This window comes from Ovis aries, chromosome 8 (genome assembly GCF_016772045.2).
Source record: "Ovis aries strain OAR_USU_Benz2616 breed Rambouillet chromosome 8, ARS-UI_Ramb_v3.0, whole genome shotgun sequence".
NCBI lineage: Eukaryota > Metazoa > Chordata > Mammalia > Artiodactyla > Bovidae > Ovis > Ovis aries.
Window position 1 is genome coordinate 66,259,746 of NC_056061.1, and position 19,116 is coordinate 66,278,861.

Genomic DNA, 19,116 nt, shown 5'->3' on the forward strand with positions numbered 1-19,116 from the left:
ATGAGCTAAAATATTTGCAAATCATATGTCTGATAAGGGATTAATATCCAAAACATATAAAGAGCTCACACAATTCAATATCAAAATTATAAACAACCCAATAAAAATGGGCAAAAAACCTGGATACACATTTTTCAAAAGAAGACATATAGATGGTCAACAAGCACATGAAAAGATGCTCAGCATGATTAATCATGAGGGAAATGCAAACCAAACCACAGTGAGATATCACTCACAACTATCAGAATGGTTACTGTTAAGCAGACAAAAAATAATAAATGTTCACAAGGATATTCAGAAAAGGGAACCCTAGTACACTGTTTTTGAGAATGTAAATTGGTACAGCCACTTTGGAAAACAGTATGGGTATTTATCAAAAAGCTAAAAATAAAACTACCATGACATAACTTTTGAATACCTTTAGTCAGACATGACTGAAGTGACTTAGAGTGTATGCACACATGAGTATTAAGTCACACTTAACTTTGTACATAGATTATATATATATATATATATATATATATATATATATATATATATACATACACACATGAATAAGTACACTCATAGATTTCCTTGTTCTGTCACTTTAGATGTCCTAAAAGAAACAACAGTAGTAGCAAGCACACCTACTACCCAGATCTTGGTTTCTAATACCATTCTCTGACAAAGAATTGTGGACTTCTTGGAAAACTAGATGATTCTGAAGCTTAGCAGGACTACCCAAAAGGAGCCTGTTATATCACACAGTGCCAGAAAGTAAGAAAATGTTAAACACACACATAAACACACACAGTAGGGATGGGAGTTTGTCAAAGGCAATCAGGATCAACTAAAGAGCTCCCAGTGGCCAAATCTGTAATAATTTGAGCAACACAATAAACAAAATAGTGTTGATCATATCCTCTAATGATTTACAGTTTCCACAATATTTCTTTTGTTGTACTTTATATCTTGTTTACAATAAAGAATTTCCTTTGGTATAAAAAAATAATATTGATTTCATATATAAGTACATGATGGAATAAACATATCATTGGGGAGAACAAGCAAACTTCCTGTACAAAAGAATTCCATATAATTTATGTAGATCCTCCTACCTGGACAAGGTGAAACACAATTCTTCCTTTTTTATGTATTGTACATAATGACTTTCTTTCAAAGAATATGGAATGGAATAGTGGATAGAGAGTAAGTTTACAACAGAGAAAATCAACAAATATTACCTTAGCCAGATAAGCTTAACATTGTAATTGATAAATCATATTGGTAGCAAGACTCACTGGCTTGTGGTGAGAGTTATACTGTCTTCCCCCAAATCCTTTAATCCTGTTCAGAAATGAGAAAAACATTGGAAAAAAGAAATTAAGGGACATTCTGTGAAACACTTTACTAGTATTCTTCAAAACTACAAGATTATAAAATAAGAAAAATCTAAGAAATTGTCACAATAGAGAAGCATAAAGAACCATAATGACTTAATATAATATAGCATGCTAGATGATATCAGAAAAACTACATTAAGAAGAAATTTAGGAAATCTAAGGAAAGGATACACTTAGATAATAATAGATCGGTTCACCAGCTATGAGAAATACACAAAGGGAATATAAGATGTTAACAGCAGGGGAAATGGATGTGGAACATGTATGAAATCTCTGTTCTTTATAATTTCTATAAATCTAAACTACTCTAAAAACATGTATAAAAAATAAAACTACTTTCCTTTCGTTTAACTTATTTTAGAGTATTCAGGATATCACTATATATGGTTTTGGTTTAGTTGCTAAGTTGTATCTGACTCTTTGCGACCCTGGACTGTAGCCTGCCAAGCTTCTCTGTCCATGGAATTCTCTAGGCAAGAATGGGTTTCCATCTCCTTCTCCAGGGAATCTTCCCAACACAGGAACTGTACCTGGGTCTCCTGCATTGCAGGCAGATTCTTTACTATTCAATCCACCAGGGAAGTCCTATCACTATATAAATATATAAATATATAAATATATATATATATATATATAAAATATGTTTACCATTTCCTTATTCATGTACATAGGATATTGTTAATTATTTCCTTTTTAGTTCAATGCTGTCATATCCTTATCTCAGTATGTACTTGGGTAACCTTGTGTGTGTGTGTTAGATTTTTTAATAGTGCTTTGGTTTTGTACCTTACCTAAAAGATCATCCCCATTACAAACATGGAAAATAGATATCTAATACTGGAATTCAAGTAATTTAGTGATTTCATTGTTTTTACATTGAATTCATCCTGCCTAGAACTTACTTTTAATAGTAAGACAGGGGAAAAAGTCATTTTTTTTTTCCTGGTTGACTATCCAGTTCTTTGAAAACCATTTGTTGAGTAAAAATTCTTTTCATTCTTGCTTGAAAGGTCTTACTTATAGTATATTAAATTGTGATGTATGCATGTGTCAGTCACTCAGTCATGTCCAAAATCTTTTCAACCCCATGGGGACTATAGCCCACCACGCTCCTCTGTCCATGGGTTTCTCCAGGTAAGAACACTGGAGTGGGTAGCCACTCCCTTCTCCAGGGGATCTTTCCAACACAGGGACTGAAACCATGTCTCCTATATTGTAAGCAGATTCTTTACCATCTGAGCCACCAGGGAAGCCCACTAAATTGTGATATTTTTTACTAACTCTGAATTTCATTTGTCTTTAAACTGCACCTGCTCTGCTTCTAGCAAGGAGCCAAGTATGTAATTAACTTTATGAAACAGATGAGGCATTTTTTTAAAGAGTGAATGGAGTTGCTATCTGCAGAGACATTAAAACTTAAAAAAAAAATCCAACAAAAGATTGAAAAAAATCTTAGGGAAAACAATTTTTAAAGGGAAGCACTTGCAGGCTGAGTAACAGACACTAAAAGCTTCTGAATTTTAACAGTATTGGCCTTTTCTCTGCTTCTTCCTACAAATTAGTACTTTCAGAATTGCAGCTTATCTCCCATGCCATCACATGAGCTTTATGTTAAATAATATAAAGTCCCAAACGCTAGGAAAGGGGGCAAACATCTGATTGCTGTTGTTGCTCAGTCCCTCAGTCATGTCCGACTCTGTAATCACATGGACGGCACCATGCCAGGCTTCCCTGTTGTTCACTAACCCCCTAAGTTTGCTCAAACTCAAGACAATTGAGTTGATTTGATATATACACACAGAGATAGATAGATAGATGTATCTGTGTGTGTATACATACATATGCTGTGCTTAGTCAATCAGTTGTATCCGACTCCTGACTCTCTGGGACCCCGTGAACTATAGCCTGCCAGGCTCCTCTGTTCTTAGGGATTCTCCAGGCAAGAATACTGGAGTAGGTTGCAACATCTTCCTCATGTGTATACATGTATGTGTGTATACAAACATACATATATATGTATATATGTATATATGAATTTGTATATATATATATATGTATTGGACTTCCCTGGTGGCTCAGACGGTAAAGCGTCTGTCTACAATGCGGGAGACCCGGGTTCGATCCCTGCGTTGGGAAGATCCCTTGGAAAAGGAAATGACAATTCACTGTAGTACTATTATTGCCTGGACAATCTCATGGACAGAGGAGCCTGGCAGGCTACAATCCATGGGGTGACAAAGAGTCGGACATGACGGAGTGACTTCATAAATTGAACCTGAAATATATGCTCTGAGAACATATTTTAAGCCACCTTCATGTATTAATATTGACTTGGCCTAGTGAATTAATCATAGTAATTAGCTTTTCATCAATCATAATTTTAGTTTTATTTTTTTAATTTTTAACATCCACAATTTGAGCCTAAAACGTAACAGATTTGTGAATGTGATTAATAGTATTTTCATCTAGGTGTTTACAAATCTCTGCCACTATTTCTTAAAGAATTTCAAAGGTAACACCTGTTCAATTTCTGAAGCCAGAATTTATCTATCCTTTTGTTCTAACATAATTTTTCAAATTTATTTTAACAAAATGCAGGATGACAGAACTAATACATATAAATATTCTTACAATGCTACATTAATTATGCTTACTTATTTCATCCATCAATGCTTAGAAGTAATATACAAGAAAATATTTCTAAATATTTTTTCTTGTGTAGCATAGCAGATTAGCCACATAACTGGTAAACATGTCATATATATATATGATAATATTACACAAGAATATGCAGTACTATGTATTGATCATCATAACAACTGCATCACTCAGGGCATGCCATGATTTTTATAAAATTTAAAGGTAGAATTAATAAATATTTTCATATTGCATTATTATATTGGTTATGGCTTTTTAATGGACCAAATCTTTCTATATTTATAAACAAATCAGTTCTTCCTAAGATAGGGAAGAAAGTTATGACCAACCTAGACAGCATATTAAAAAGCAGAGACATTACTTTGTCAACAAAGGTCCGTCTAGTCAAGGCTATGGTTTTTCCAGGGGTCATGTACGGATGTGAGAGCTGGACTCTAAAGAAAGCTGAGTGCTGAAGAATTGATACTTTTGAACTGTGGTGTTGGAGAAGACTCTTGAGAGTCCCTTGGACTGCAAGGAGATTCAACCAGTTCATCCCAAAGGAGATCAGTCCTGGGTGTTCACTGGAAGGACTGACGTTCAAGCTGAAACTCCAAAACTTTGGCCACCTGATGCGGAAAGCTGACTCATTTGAATGCTGGGAAAGATTGAGGGCAGGAGGAGAAGGGGATGACAGAGGATGAGAAGGTTGGATAGCATCACCGACTTGATGGATATGGGTTTGGGTGGACTCTGGGAGTTGGTGATAGACAGGGAGGCCTGGCATGCTACGGTTCATAGGATCACAGAGTCAGACACAACTGAGCGACTAAACTGAACTGAACTAAACTAAACTGAACTGAACTGAACTGAAAATTTATCAGTGCACTTCAGTAATGTTGACATAATAATAAAAAAATAATAAAATGATATAATTCTTCAAAATATTCAGAAAAATAATCTTACATAATCCAGTAAATACATGCATCATAAAAACATAGCATATACTCAGTTTCTTTTTAAGTTGGTTTCTTCACAGAACATCGTTTTGAATAGCACTAAATTGAAAAAAAAAAAAACACGATGAAGGAATGTGTTTTCTCAAGTATCACTAGGATCATATAAGATAGAAAAATAGTATAAAATTACTACATTCAGAAAAAAGTAGCAAACATGAAGTTCGTAAAAAATAGCATCTTTCTTTACAAAAGCTCTAATAGTGAATAAGAAGAGAAAAAAAATATTTCTCAACTCTTTGTGAAATCAACTTCACCTTGATATCAAAACTAGGCAAGTTCATGACAATAAAAGTACAAAACAATCCTATTCATGAACTTAGAAGCAAAAATCCTAAATGAATAACCAATAAAACTCCATGATTTAAAGAGGCACTTACATCAAGAACAAAGGAAGCATAATTTTAAGAATTCCAGAATGACTTACTATTTGAAAATTAATCAATGCACTTCAGTAATGTTGACATAATAATAAAAAATAATAATAAAATGATATAATTCTTCAAAATATTCAGAAAAATAATCTTACATAATCCAGTACCCATTCATGGGAAATTTTTGGAAACTAGGAGTAGAAAATAACTTATAACAGGACTTAGAGCCTCAAAGTATATTACATATATATGTGAATCTAAAAATTCTAATTTATTTACATGGTATTCCATCTCCGTCAAAGTTGATATATTTTTGTTGTTGGGAATCACATTATACAATTAATTTTGTATTTGTCTTTGGCACTCTACTGGGAGACATATGTGTGTGTGTGTGTGTGTGTGTGTGTGTGTGTGTTGTGTGTGTAGTGGTAGCTTAATCACTAAGTTGTGCCCAATGCTTCAAGCCCATGGATTGTAGCCCACCAGGCTCCTCTATCCATGGGATTTCCCAGGCAAGAATGCTGGAAAGGGTTGACGTTTTCTTCTCCATGTGATCTTCTCAACCAAGGACTGAACTCACATCTTCTACATTGGCAAGTGGACTCTTTACCAACTGAACCAGCAGGGAAGCCCAGCATATATACATACATACATACATATATATATATATATATATATATATATATATATATATGAAAAGAAATATACATATATTTTTTTCTCTCAAAAATCAGCTTCTTAAACTCAGGTATATTCTAGAACCATTGCATTAGAATTTAATTGCATTAAAATTAAGGCTGAATCTTCTGACTGATATGTAACTATCAACAGTGTGGTATTTTTAAATATTAACTTGCTTGTCACAGGTTTCTCTCTCAATCCTTGCTATTTATGAGAAAAAGCAATCTTTATACAGAAAAAATAGATGCACTATGAGAATAAATATTGAAAAAAACCATATCAGTGAATCTTCCATCTTAAACAATTAATTGGTCAATTAATTTGATCATGATGGGCTAAGTTATACTGCAATAAGAAAGAGTCCACAAATCTCAGTAGTTTAACGGAACAAATTTTTTGTTGTTGTTCTACATGTCATGTGTGAGCTAAAAATGAATTCTGCTTACTCCAGTTACTCTGGAAAGAATGCTGAGGGAGCCTCCATATTGACACATGCATCTAGTGTGACTTTGGTCAAAATAAATGGAATATGCTGAATTGCACACTAGCTTTAAAGGGTCCAGCCAGAAGTGAGATAAATCACTTTTGCTCACTTTACACTGATCAAAAGACGATGTGATCACAAAGAGTTTTAAGAAGACATGGAAATGTAATCCCACCATACACTTGAAAGAGGGAAAGCTAGAAACAGCCATAATGACCAGGGTCTGTATTTCTGCAACCAAGTATTTATTCTTATTTTTCCATGCTATACAAATATCAAGTTCTGTCCAAACCCAGAAATAAGTTAAAGTCCATTAATCCTGAGTGATCTGTGGTAATCAAAAAAGCAATAAAAATAAACATTCTCTTGATAAATTAAAACAAATTGAGCATTCTCTTGATCACCTAAAATTAATTAACTAGGTAACAGGTAAACACCTGCTTTCTCACAAAAGTCTTGCATCTTTAAAAGGAAAAGACACAGCAGACATTGATATGTAACAATTCTGAAATCTACTAGGAAAATGCTTAGAATTCCTCTACCCAAAGTACAGGAGAATATTCCTTGACAATGGTCCAACTTTTTTTCCTTGGGATGAATTATCTATTTCAATTTTCCCTAAGGCTATTGTTTTAGTCACTGGAAGATTCTTTTCTCTACACTGAACATATTTAACCCACATACTGGAGGACTTTTATTGAGGAATGACCAATTTTTTAAGCCCATTTCCATATGTAAGCTTGGGATCCCAGGGATCTTTGTATCGAGGAGTTAAAGGTTTCTTTACATTAGAGATATACTTTGTTTGACAGCACAACTTTCCCAAAAACCCACTGGATTCTTATTCACGGGATTCCAGTAATATCATAAGATAATAACTATAATTTCTTCCTAGACTTAATTCTCACAATCACTACATTTCTTGGTTCCCTCCCCCTCCTCCATGCCTGTTTGTCTCAACTTAATTGGAATATTTCACAGGAGACTAACACCTTAGGCTCTGTTTCTAAAACCAGGAGTCCGAATGAAAAGAAAAAAAAAGACTGAAACAATTTAAATCCATTCAGTAGTATTAACATGTCTTTGACACTGAGAATATTTTTAAGTTTTATCTTTCACTGTTTAGGATTGAAAAGCAGTTGCCTCCCCAAACCTAAATCTTGGAATTCTGTATCTCTCTATTACTCTTTATAACTGCTAGCAAACTAGACAGTTCTTTCTTGAATTTTTCTCTCATATGTAATACTTTGCTTTGTGTAGCAAATACCAACAAATTCTTGCTAATTATTTTATTTTCTAAACTTTTAATTAAGGAATTCAAGTTCATAATATACAAGAACAGCCTTCCAAGTGATCTTCAGCTACAGTTTTAGCAAATGTTTTGCCCACTGTAGAATAGTGATCACTGTTTATTCAGACTTAAATAATAGATGCTTCACCACTCACTACTCACTGTGTAAGCCAATGCCACTACATCTTTCAGGATTTGTTTCTGTTTTTGTTTTCTGTTTTCTGTGTCTGTTTTAAAATCAGCTCACTCTTGATACCAAATTCTAAATCAATCATATTAGCCAAAGTTATATTGTACTAATTAACAACTCCAAATGATAGTGGCATCACAAAATAGTTTATTTTTCATCCTTGCTACATTATACCTGCTTATTATACCTACTTAGTGCAACCCTGTACACAACTAGTACAGTTTCTAAGATGACAAAAATATTAAATGGCCAGTCGCCACTTGAGATCTCTTCTAAGCTCCAACATAGCCCTGGCACACATCCATTTCAATTAAAATCCTGTGGCCAAAATAAGTCACATTTTAACCTAAATTAAAAATATCAAGAATGTATCATTCTATCACAAGCACTGAGTGGAAAAAAAAAACCCAGAAAATCTTGGAGGATAGTACCCCAGCTAAAAAATTTAATGCTCTCTATTATCTTTCTCTGCTGAGTTTACGTACTTATATGTACATATTCAAGTTATTTTGAATTTTTGTTCTGTATGAAAAACAATTTTAGGAAGAACATGGTAGCTACCGATCTACGGCCACTGGAAAGTATTCTCCCATCAATTTCAAAATGAGTCCAATCACAATAATCATGTGTAGGCACCTAATAAAATTATAGACCTCTAGTCCTCTCAAAATAGATTCTGACTTGGCAACCGATACCTTATCTTCATCAAATATACCAGGTGATATTCATGATCAGATAACTCTGAGAACATTTGTCTGCCGTTTAACATGTGTAAAAATACTTAGCCTTACAGAAGAGATTCTGTATTTTTACTTTGTGATTTAACTTATTATTTTTGAAATTACTTTTATAATCTTATTTTCAATTATTAGACTTAATATGTTAAACAGGTTTAGATGTACAGAAAAAATGAGCAGAAAGTACAGAGTTCCCATGTACCTCTTATGCCCCATCATTTCCCCCTCATTACTAATATCTTGCATTAGTGAAATAATTTGTTACACCAATACTGGTAAACAATTTACCCAATGTATAGATTACAATACGGTTCAGTTTCTGTGTTGTACGTTCTATGGGTTTGACAAATATTTAATGACATGCCATCTATGGGGTCACACAGAGTCGGACACAACTGAAGCGACTTAGCAGCATACAACCTTAGGATATCATACAGACTTGTTCCAGTGCTTGCAAATTTCCATTTGCTCCACCTATTCATTTCTCTCCTTTCTCTTCCTAAATCCCTGGAAACTACTCATCTTTATACTGTCTCCACAGTTCTCCCCTTTCTTGAATGACATGTAGTTGAAATAACACAGTTTGTAGCCATTTAAGATGGGCTTTCTTCCACTTGACAGTGTGCATTTAATGTTCCTCCATGTCTTTTGTGGCTTGATGACTTACACCATTTTTATTGTTGAATAATATTCCATTACACAGTTTTACCATAGTTTCTTTATTTACCCACCAATTGGAAGACATCTTGGTTGCTTCCAAGTTTGGGCACTTTTGGACAAGATTGCTATAAACATTCATTGCTGGCCTTTTAAAAGCTAAGTTTTCAGCACATTTGTGCAAATTCTAAGGAATGTGATAGCTAGATCATAAAACTATATTTAGCATTGTTAGAAAACTGCTAAGCTGTCTTAAAAAGTAGTTGTACCATTTGTATCTCTTATGATTATACAGTGGAAATGACAGATTCAAGGTTTTAGATCTGATAGAGTACCTGAAGAACTATAGACAGGGGTTAGGAACATTGTACAGGAGGCCATGACTAAAACCATCCCCAAGAAAAAAGAAGTGCAACAAGACAAAATATTTGTCTGAGGAGCCCTTAAAAATAGCTGAGAAAAGAAGAGAAGCAAAAGGCAAAAGAGAAAGGGAAAGACATAGATATAAATGTAGGGTTCCACAGAATAGCAAAGAGAGATAAGAAAGCCTTCTTAAGTGAACAATTTAAAGAAAAAAAGGAAAACAATATAAAGGGAAAGACTGAAGACTGCTCCAAGAAAATTAGAGATACCAAGGGAATATTTCATGAAAAGATGGATACAATAAAGGACAGAAATGGTAGGAACCAAGAGAGGCAGAAGAGATTAAGAAGAGGTGATAAGAATACATAGAAGAACTGTACAAAAAAGTCTTAATTACCTAGATAACCATGATGGTGTGGTCACTCACCTCAAGCCAGATATCCTTAAGTGTGAAGTCAAGTGGGCCTTAGGAAACATTATTACAAACAAAGCTAGTGTAGGTGATAGCATTTCAGTTGAGCTATTTCAAATCCTGAAAGATGATGCTGTTAGAGTGCTGTACTCAATATGCCAGCAAACTTGGAAAACTCATCTGTGGCCAAAGGACTGGAAAAGGTCAGTTTTCATTCCAATCCCAAAGAAAGGCAATGCCAAAGATATTCAAACTACCACACAATTGTGCTTACTTCACATGGAAGGCTGCAGTCCATGGGATCACTAAGGGTTGGATACGACTGAGCGACTTCACTTTCACTTTTCACTTTCATGCATTGGAGAAGGAAATGGCAACCCACTCCAGTGTTCTTGCCTGGAGAATCCCAGGGACAGGGGAGCCTGGTGGGCTGCCGTCTATGGGGTTGCACAGAGTCAGACACGACTGAAGCGACAGCAGCAGCAGCACATGCTAGTAAGGTAATGCTTAAAATCCTTCAAACTAGGCTTCAATAGTACATGAACCAAGAACTTCCAGTTGTACAAGCTAGATTTAGAAAAGGCCGAGGAACCAGAGGTCAAATTGCCAATGTCTGTTGGATCACAGGAAAAACATGAGAATTCCAGAAAAACATCTACTTCTGCTTCAGTGACTATGCTAAAGCCTTTGCGTGGATCACAACAGATCGCAGAAAATTTTTAGAGATGGGAATACCAGACCACCTTACTTGCCTCCTGAGAAACCTGTATGCAGGTCAAGTAACAACAGTTATAACCAGACATGGAATAATTGGCTTTTTCAAAACTGAGAAAGGAGTACATCAAGGCTGTATCTTCTCACCCTGCTTATTTAACGTATAAGCAGAGTACCTCAAGCGAAATGGGTAGCTGGCTGAATCACAAGCTGGGATAAAGATTTCCAGGAGAAAAATGAAAAACTTTGATAATGAAATGACACAACACTAATGGCAGAAAGTAAAGAGGAACTAAAGAGTTTCTTGATGAAGGTGAGAGAAGAGAGTGAAAAAGCTGGTTTAAATCTCAACATTAAAAAAAATTAAGATCATGGCATCCAGTCCCATTACTTCATGGCAAATAGATGGGAAAATAATGGAAACAGCGGCAGATTTTATTTTCTTCAGCTCCAAAATCACTGCAGACAGGGACTGCAGTCATGATATTAAAAGATGCTTGCTCCTTGGAAGGAAAGCTATGACAAACTGAGACAGCATATTAAAAACAGAGACGTCACTTTGCTGACAAATGCCCATATAGTCAAAACTATCATCTTTCCAGTAGTCATGTATAGATGTGAGAGTTGGACCATAGAGAAGACTGAGAGCCAAAGAATTGATGCTTTCCAACTGTAGTACTGGAGAAGACTCTTGAGAGACTTTTGGACAGCAAGGAGATCAAACCAGTCAATTCTAAAGAAAGTCAATCTCAAATATTCATTGGAAGGAGTGACACTAAAGCTGAAGCTGCACCACTTTGACCACCTGATATGAAGAGCCAACTCATTGGAAAAGACCCTGATGCTGGGAAAGATTGAAGGCAGGAGGAGAATTGGGTGGCAGAAGATGAGATGGTTGGATGGCATCACTGAAACAATGGACATGAGTTTGAGCAAACTCCAGGAGACGGTGAAGGACAGGGAATACTGTTGTGCTGCAATCCATGGGGTAGCAAAGAGTCGGACAGGACTGAGCAACTAAACAACAACAATATTACTTTGCACTTCTAGAACAATGGAAAATATTAGTTTCAATATGGCACACTAATTTCTAAAAGAATAATGATAATATTACAGTACTGAGCCTCTGTTTTGTACTTAACAGTTTCATCTCAATAATGATAACATGGTTGTTGTCATCATTATCATTGTTGCTGCTCCTGTTGCTATTGTGATCTGGGTGGTTTGCTTCTCTAGACTTCAATCACAATCATCTATCCTAAGCGAATCACATTTTTGTTCAAATATCAAATATTCTTCCATGAAACTGATGTGAATTAGGGTACACTTACTCTATACAAACTTAAGAGAAGCTATTTCAGTCTATGATTGGGAACAGTTGACGGTGATACCTTACCGGATATAAACAATGATGCATCTTGTTCCAGTAGTCAGGAATTATGGTACCATGGTAAAAGACAGCCTACAACAAGGATGGCAAGTCATGAAAAACTCAGAGAAATGAAGCTTGAATATTAACTAAATCATGCAATTAACCTGCAACATTTGAGCTTCCAGTAATATAATAAATTTCCATAATTTGTGCTGGCTTTTCTACTTGCATATGAAAGCAAGTTAGTTGATAAATATATGAAAGAAATATCCTTATATTCTAAAACTACATGGATGTCATTCAGTAGAGTAATTAAATAAGTTTTGAAAAATAATGAGTCATTATTAAGTATAAGCAAAAATAATTGAGGTAGGGTCATATACTATTGCAGAAAACCGTGGACAGAAGAAAAAATACCTTTACTATTAAAATCTATAAGATACTAATTCTTTTAGTAAATAATCGAATTTAGTTTTCAAATTTTATTTATGCTTTTCTTATTTGGTTAATAAAGTAAAATTGGTCTGTAAATATTTCTATATTTTTTATTACTCAATTTGTCTTTTTTGTTTCGTTAATAGCTATTTTGTTTACATAAAATGAACAGACAATTGTATATCACTTTACCATATTTTGGAGGATGCTTAATTCTCAATTTAAACAAAATTCTAGTACACGTTCCTTTAGAATTTGAAAGAACTTTGACTAAAACCACAGTGCCCTGAAAGTTTTACCTGGAGGAAGAAAATGATAAAATTTGTTAATAAAATTTTCCCAAGTAATATTCATCTAACGCCTTATCCTTTGTGGTCATTTGGTTAAAATAGGTTTGCCGCTGCTACTGCTGCCATTTCCTTCTCCAATGCATGAAAGTGAAAAGTGAAAGTGAAGTCGCTCAGTCATGTCCGACTCTTAGCGACTCCATGGGCTGCAGCCCACCGGGCTCCTCCATCTATGGGATTTTCCAAGGAAGAGTACTGGAGTGGGGTGCTATTGCCTTCTCTGTAAAATAGGTTTATTGAGCCTCTATTTCACAGCATTCTGGATCTCAACAAAAATTGACAATAACCTAAGAACCTATCAGGTTGATTTATTTTAATGTCTGACTTCTATAGGTTTATTATTTTAATTTTTAATTGAATAAATTCAAGATATTTTCTTTAATAATGAGTCACAAGTATTTAGATACAATTTTGGTGTCAAAATTCTTTCTTTTTTCCCATTTTAAAACATGCTAAAGTTTTTCATTGTGAATTCCCTGTGGGAAAAAAGTTCTTAGAGAGTTTTAAATGCTAATTTTATAAATATCTTAAGGAAATTATATGTTTCTTCTACTATTTTAATTCTATTTAACATCATATGGGCAGTTAAGTTTAGATATAGATTGTGCAAATCCTCAGTCGAACAGAAACATATTTACTGTTGTTCAATTAGAAAAAGCAATTCAGTTCAATTCAGTTGCTCAGTAGTGTCCAACTCTTTGCCACCCCATGAACCGCAGCACACCAGGCCTCCCTGTCCATCACCAACTCCTGGAGTCCACCCAAACTCATGCCCATTGTGTCTGTGATACCATCCAACCATCTCATCCTCCGTCATCCCCTTCTCATGCCCTCAATCTTTCCCAGCGTCAGGGTCTTTTCAAATGAGTCAGCTCTCTACATCAGGTGGCCAAAGTATTGGAGATTCAGCTTCAACATCAGTCCTTCCAATGAACAGTCCTTCCTGGACTGATCTCCTTTAGGATGGACTGGTTGGATCTCCTTGCAGTCCAAGGGACTCTCAAGAGTCTTCTCCAACACCACAGTTCAAAAGCATCAGTTCTTCTGTGCTTAGCTTTCTTTATAGTCCGACTCTCACATCCATACGTGACTACTGGAAAAACCATAGCCTTGAGTAGATGGACCTTTACTGGCAAAGTAATGTCTCTGCTTTTTAATATGCTGTCTAGGTTGGTCATAACCTTCCTTCCAAGGAGTAAGCATCTTTTAATTTCATGGCTACAATCACCATCCACAGTGATTTTGGAGACCAGAAAAATAAAGTCAGCCAGTTTCCACTGTTTCCCCATCTATTTGCCATTAATACCTGCCTAATGATGTTACATAGTTTATTTTATATTTAGATATTTCAAAATAGAGGATGCCCATAAGGAATTCTACATACTAAGGAAAACAATCATTTTGAAAATTCCGTTAAGAATTGATTGAAATGCTATTGACCTAAGAAAACATTCATCCATAAATAACTCAAAGAAAGGAAGATTTGCTATTTTCATGTCTGAAAATTAAGCTTTGGTCTACAGCTAAATTAATGTCCTCTGAGAACACCTTCTCTTAACTTTCTAAAAATTATTTCTGAGGAATAAATTGTAGCACCAAGGGTCATTATTTTTATAATGACAGAAAAAAAGAGTACTTTTTATTATCTTCATTGGAGACAATTTTATCAAATATCATGTATACCTGGATTCTAGAGATAATGTAAATTCTGTGCATATTTGTAATTCAGGAATATAGCAAAATATTTAAAATGTTCATCATTTTACTCAGTTGAATTTGAATACAATAAAGTCAGAATAATGGAAGTAGCATGAGGACAGGAAAAGGAAAGGAAGAAACACTGACATTTTGTACAGCAAAAGCTGGTCTTAGTAAGATGGAATAGTCAAGACAGCACAATTACAGTATGTTACCAAATATGCAATCATTCATTCATCTCCTTTCATTTATCTATTAATTCAACACTTAAATAATGAGCATGTACTATGTGGTGGTCATTGTAATGACCATCACATATGTAATGATAAGTCAAAAAAAGAAAAAAGACAAAAAGACACAGTGCTTTCATGGAGATTATAGTATTGGAAATGTCCAAAAGTTAACAAAATTCTCCGTATAAATGTGAGCCATGAAAGTGTTATATGTGTTGTAAAGGAGCAATATTATGCTTTGAGAACTTATTTAATCTTGTTGGAAAAACAGAGAATAATTCCTGAGTAATTAAATTATTAATTCCTAACATTATATGCAATGTTTATTATAGATCATAAATTCTTCTAGTCATTAGGATGAATTATCCATATCTTATGTTGCCTTTACAACAACCATAAGAGCTATATACTTTTTTATGTTTAATTTTTGATATACAATTTTAAATGCTGTCTTTGCCCTGAAGATAAATGGTTCATAAAGAAATTATATGTGGCCTTAAAGGGAGTGAAGGAGGCTAATACACACTGGCACACAAAAAAGATCTTGCCCTACCACAAAATTTTCTGACTTAAAGCAATTGAGCTATATACTTTTACCATCTTCCTTTTATTAGTACCTGTGAAGACTTAAGTCTCAGGCAGATTAAATAACTTGCTGAAGGTTGCACAACTGGTGAATGATACAGCCAGGAGTAAGATCCATGAATACTAGTGCTAGAGCCTGCAATTTTAACCCCTGTAATGCACTCCAGTGAGAACCTAAGTATTATATCAGGAGGTGGCGTTTATTAGCAAGCCTCATCATGTAGACCAAGCAGCAGTCATCAAGAGAACAGTAAAAATAATTCAGAAAAGAAGAATAATTATAATAATTATAACTCAAATATGCAGCAACCTCATGAATTAGGCAGAGAAGGCAATGGCACCCCACTCCAGTACTCTTCCCTGGAAAATCCCATGGACGGAGGAGCCTGGTAGGCTGCAGTCCATGGGGTCGCTGAGGGTTGGACACGACTGAGCGAGTTCACTTTCACTTTTCACTTTCATGCATTGGAGAAGGAAATGGCAACCCACTCCAGTGTTCTTGCCTGGAGAATCCCAGGGACAGGGGAGCCTGGTGGGCTGCCGTCTCTGGGGTAACACAGAGTCTGACATGACTGAAGTGACTTAGCAGCAGCAGCAGCAGTATGAATTAGGAAAGGCAGCATATAAAGAATATATACATACATATATTTATAGAAAAAACTAGGCTTGAATCTACCTGATGAAAACAATCAGTAGTTTTCTTATATCAGTTTGCATAGGAGTCAACATAAACTCAAATCACAGAATGAAGATCAATCGTATAACAGAAAGAACACTACCCTATGACAGAACACTTTGTGTCTACTCCTAACCTTACCACATAAAACTGAAGGGTCTTAAAGAGGTCATTTTCTTCAAACTTTATCTTTTTAAAAATTGTAACGGAAATTGAACCACGTTTTTTCAATTCATAGATACGCAGTCTTTCCCCCCACATAATTCTGAAATTGAATTTTTGAAGTTAACACATGCACTTATATTTGCTTCTGTTTTGTAAATATCTATTGTTAAATCTAAATCTTAAAGTAATTTTCCATTTATTTCTTCAACAAAAATTTATAAATCCTTATTAAAGATAGTAGAAGCAGTGAAAACATAGAGAAGGGAAAAATTTTGGAGCTTATTTTCAAAAGCAGGTGACAAAATTAGCGATTAAAATTGTGAAGTGAAAGTCACTTAGTAGTGTCTGACTCTGCAACCCCGTGAAGTATACAATCAATGGGATTCTCTAGGCCAGAATACTGGAGTGGGTAACGTTTCCCTTCTCCAGGGTATCTTCCCAAGCCAGGTATCGAACCCAGGCATTGTAGGCAGATATTTTAACCCTGGGCCACAAGGGAAACCTAAGAATACTATAGTGGGCAGCCTACCCCTTATCCAGCAGATCTTCCCACCAGGGATGGAACTGCGGTCTCCTGCATTTCAGGCAGATTCTTTACCAACTGAGCTATCAGGTAAGCCAAACAAAACTGTATACAAATATAATTTAACTTAATAATTGAATATGAAACTTACAGAAGCCATTATCAAATAACTCTGGTATAGGTAAAAATTATTGTTGTTGTTGAATCACTGTTATGTCTGACTCTTCTGTGACTTCATGGACTCCTCTGTCCATGGGATTTTCCAGGCAAGAATACCAGAGTGGTTTGCCATTTCCTTCTCCAAGGGATCTTCCTGATTCACCCATGGATCAATCTTGAACCCATGTCTCCTGGATGTGTTTCCAACATTGCAGGCAGGTTGTTTGCCACTAACCCACCAGGGCATCCACCCCGTCAGCTGCCTTCACCCAATTCCTGAACAGCTCTTTTAAATATATCAATGGGATGTCTGCATTTATAAAGGAATATATAAATATTCTTAATAGAAATATAAATTACGGGATAAATACTCTGCTAACAGGTTTCACTTTTTTTTTTTTAACTTAACAGGTTTCACTTTCTGAAAGCCACACACTGAAGAAAAATTACATTAAAAAAACAAATTCCTATATTTTTCACAATCTTCTGCTGGATATTTACCATATTTATATGATAAATATTCAGTAAGCTACTCTATTGTATTGGAGTTTCTACAGAAGCAAAGCTAATTGATATTATAAATCCTATTTAAAAGTCTGATTTTCCTTAAGAAAAACAATTTCAATATCTTTTGTACAAACTCATTTTTTTCAGTAAATATATTTGAGACAAATTTGTACTTCTAGTATTTTCTATTTCTTTCCTTCACTGAAAACGTATCACTTCATTCTATCAAGGGGATCAAAATTAGGTATTAAGTGAATGAAACATCCAGTATCTCAGTAATCTCAAGTAAATGAAATATTTTCTAGGGCTTATACAGTATTTCTCGTAACCATTCATTACAAAATAATGTTTTACAAATTCTCTTCTCTTTACTTCTCAAAATTTCCCTTTATTCATTTTTTAGAAGTCCTTGTCCTGTTTTTCACTGGAAAATTCAACTATTTTTCAGGTGTTAGCTTATATATTAACTCGTAAAAATCCATGCAGATTTTTCTCTTTTATAGTATACCAATGCTTTCCTTTATGAATGAAACACATTTTAAAGTACTGTTTGAGTTTTCAACTATTCAGTTTGCACTTCTCTACCAATTATATGCTTGTGACCTCAATGACCATGTGTGCTTTGTCCACCCTTATCTACCAAGGGCCTATTGCAATGCTTTGTACAGGATACAAAAGATGTTTTATATAAATGGATGAGCACCGAGGGGGTCGAGACAATGGGAGAAGACCTACCCTTCATTTGTTACTTTCTTTTGCATAGGAAATGCTCAGATTATTTGTCACTTACTTAAGTTCCAATATTTACACCTATTTGTGCCAGTGCTTAGTTCTTCCAGTTACAAAAGAAAAAGATGCCTGTGTTTGACAGAACAATTTGTTATGACTCTATTTCCTCCAGCAGTCTCATGGTGCAAATACAAAATACAGCAGAGATTGAAGATCAATTTTTATCTTCTTAATCTACAGTTTTCCTGTCCTTGTGGATTAATTTTAGTGCCCAAAATTTAGATAAATATGTCTACTGAGATTTTCCTCCCTCCAATTTTGCTTTATCTAATTTTATGAGCTCAAGAGACTTCACTGTGCTTAATTAATTTCAATGGTCAAATTTCTAATCTTTCCAGTTTCCCTAAGTAGGTCTTTAAGGGAATCATTTTAATAAGCAGCAGATAATTTTTTCCTTGCTCCAGTATATCCTTCTATGCCTACGAAAAGATGCAGTAAATGTTTGAAAAAAATAACATGAGTACTAATCAAGAATATTATTCATGTCTGATGAGTTCACATGCAATTTAATCATTATTCTATTTTACTGTGTCTAAGCTTGTATTACCACCTCCACCACCCAGAAAACAAAAACAAACAAACAAACAAACAGACAAAAGGTCTATAACAAGGGAACTGGAGTCAGAGAACTAAAAAGAGTGAGGTACATAGAAAAAAAGCCAATCCAAAAGTAATTTTTGAACTAG